The sequence below is a fragment of the Nothobranchius furzeri genome, chromosome 13 (assembly GCF_043380555.1).
Source record: "Nothobranchius furzeri strain GRZ-AD chromosome 13, NfurGRZ-RIMD1, whole genome shotgun sequence".
In the NCBI taxonomy this organism is placed as follows: Eukaryota; Metazoa; Chordata; class Actinopteri; order Cyprinodontiformes; family Nothobranchiidae; genus Nothobranchius; species Nothobranchius furzeri.
The window spans coordinates 7,651,534-7,654,591 of NC_091753.1; the positions used below are offsets into that span (position 1 = coordinate 7,651,534).

General features: G+C 40.8%; 1 long non-coding RNA gene across 1 annotated transcript; it reads left to right on the forward strand.

Annotated features, from left to right (window-relative positions):
• The first annotated feature begins 1,324 nt into the window (after positions 1-1,324).
• On the forward strand, positions 1,325-2,655 carry LOC129156205 (uncharacterized). The gene is made up of 3 exons (XR_008560332.2): positions 1,325-1,410; positions 2,322-2,382; positions 2,470-2,655. It is a non-coding gene; the product is annotated as an uncharacterized lncRNA (long non-coding RNA).
• Positions 2,656-3,058: the final 403 nt, after the last annotated feature.

Consider the following 3,058-nt stretch of genomic DNA (forward strand, 5'->3'; position numbering starts at 1 on the left):
GGTGCCATTTAAAAACCATAAGTGCTAATGACTCCATTCCTCTTTGGGGTAATGGGGGCTGTTAACTGGAGTACTCTAAAACAAACCTGACCTCTCTAGGATATTCAGAAGCCAAGTTATAAGCCCACAAATGTGTAACTGGACTACTTCTTTAAAGTGACACCAGGCCCGGTGACCTTTGGGACATGGTTTGACCCCCTATAGGAATGTGCGATCATCATGAAACGTTCAGATCACTTACAACTCAATAGATTCTACCTTCTTGTAACGTTTCAGCCTGATTGGACCTTGTTTTCACACAAATGAACCCAGAATGAAGTGAAATTGTGCTTCGTGCAACATAATTCTGGGTGCCATTTACAAACCACAAGTGCTAATGACTCCATTCCTTTTTGTGGTTGTATGGGCTGTTGATTGGAGTACACTAAAACAAACCTGATCTCTCTAGGACATTCAGAAGCCAAGTTATAAGCCCACCAATTTGTAACTGTACTACTTCTTTAAATTGACACCAGATCCGGTGACCTTTGGGACATGGTTTGACCCCCTTAGGAAAGTGCTACCATCATGAAACGTTCAGATCACTTACAACTCAATAGATTCTACCTTCTTGTAACGTTTCAGCCTGATTGGACCTTGTTTTCACACAAATGGACCCAGAATGATGTGAAATTGTGCTTCGTGCAACATAATTCTGGGTGCCATTTACAAACCATAAGTGCTAATGACTCCATTCCTTTTTGTGGTTGTAGGGGCTGTTGATTGGAGTACACTAAAACAAACCTGATCTCTCCAGGACATTCAGAAGCCAAGTTATAAGCCCACAAATGTGTAACTGGACTACTTCTTTAAAGTGACACCAGGCCCGGTGACCTTTGGGACATGGTTTGACCCCCTATAGGAATGTGCGATCATCATGAAACGTTCAGATCACTTACAACTCAATAGATTCTACCTTCTTGTAACGTTTCAGCCTGATTGGACCTTGTTTTCACACAAATTAACCATAGACTGTACATATACTGGACAAACGGATTCCATTGGCTTCAATAACACGTTTGTTGTCTATAATGGGAGGTGGCCACCACCGCCATTTTGACCGTGTCACAGGTTCCGTCCAGCCCAGACAATTCCATAAAAGGTAAGAGAGGAGGCGCTGAGGGTGTGGCTGTAAGGCTGGGCTCGAGTGACGACACCCAGGCGAACTAGCTACGAGCTAACCTGAAGCTAACCCTGGCTAACCCAAAGCTAAAGCGGAGGTGGGAGCCGAGCTAACGGATGTAGCCACCTAGCTTCAACCCAACCGGAGCTAACTGGAACACCCATCGACCTGAACCTTACACGGAGTTTAGGTGGAGGTTTTCTGCGCCTGTTCGTGAGAAGTACCTGTATTAAAAAAGTTTTAAATCGGTAAGTTTATAATGTATTTCCCTAATGAAAACATTTTGCTTTGAGCAAGTTTTCAGTACAGTTTTTTTCGGCGCTATCACTCCTGAGTCGCACCAGCCATTAAATGTATCATGAATAAGAGAAAATATATTTAAGTCGTATTTTGGGGGGACATTTTATTATCTTTCTTACAAAATCTGAGACCAAGCGTTTCACATAGCAACACAAGCACCGGTAACCATAACAGAATGAACAACAGCCAGCAGAGGAGAGGATGGCGGTGTTTCAAACCCTCCCGGCCGGCGAGGACAGCTCATTCCTGGGCTGGAGCCGGCCCTCAGCACCCCGCCACAGGCTCTAACAGATGCTGGCGGTGTTTGAAACCCTCCCAGCGGGACAGGGGAACTCATTCTTGTGTGGGTCGGAGTCGGCCCGCAGCAGCGCGGTGTAGCCTACATATTTTGTTATATAAGTCGCTCCGGAGTATAAGTAGCAGGACCAGCCAGAATATGTAAAAAAAAGTGCGAGTTATAGTCCGGAAAATATTGCAGTTATTCGTATTCGAGCTAAATTAGCAGCGTAAATACATTTCATATATTTCCAAAATGTGATACTTGTTTGTATCTTGTACAGCCAACTAGTCTTTATTCTGGACTCAGTAAAATTTACCAAAAGTAAAGAGACATTCTACAGATGAAGTAAGCACAAGATAACTTACTGGAAGACACGGAATTATCATCAGAACCAGAACAAGAGAGCCTGATAACAGTCGTGAAAATAACAGTTAAAAAGTATGTATGTATAATAGAAATAAAAACATATTAGAATTAGTGTAACTCACTGTGATCCAAACAATAAATCAGCCATAGCTGATTAGTAAATATGACATGAGGTCTGGGAGTTTTTAATTTTCATTTTTATTTTTTTGTTAGATCTGTTTAAATGTCACCATGGCAGCCTGTGTGTCTCCAACATCAGCTACACAAAGCAAGTGTAAGTTCCACATACCTGTCTCACCACTTCATGTATGGTTTTGTACTTTAAACAATTATGACAAACCTGTTATTTTTTTCTCCATAGCCATTTGGATCATTGGAGACAGCTGAGTGAGGCGTGGTGCCCAGAGAGCTGCAGAGACAACCTTGGCCTCCCTGACGTCTGTGTCTCCTGGTTCGGTTGGGGCGGACCATCGACATACATACATGTGCCGACACTTTGCGCCCTGTTTTATAAACTGTAGTGTTAAAAATAAATGTTTTTGCTCAATTACTGGAATTTCTTTGGTTAAGACAAAAGTGAGGAATAATCATTTACAAGTTATTTGTACAACAGGCCCATTTTAAATCCCAACAGTTTCTTAGCAGACAATAGAAATGTGTTCTTAACTAACTTTACTTGGTTTAAAAATCTTACTAAAATAAACTTGAGTGCCGTATTGCAAAACCCAATCATACTTGTTATGTAAACATTAGCTTTGTAGATATTTTTTACAGATATATATTTGTGTGCAACAAAAACCAAACTTAAATAGTTTGTCATTCTTTATTGAAAAACAACAAAATACAGTTATACAGAAGTGTGGGAAAATGATAATGTGAAAGTATTGCTATTTAAATGTAATCCTATTTATCTTTAAAAAGAAAAACTCTAAAAATGTCCTGTACAGCAT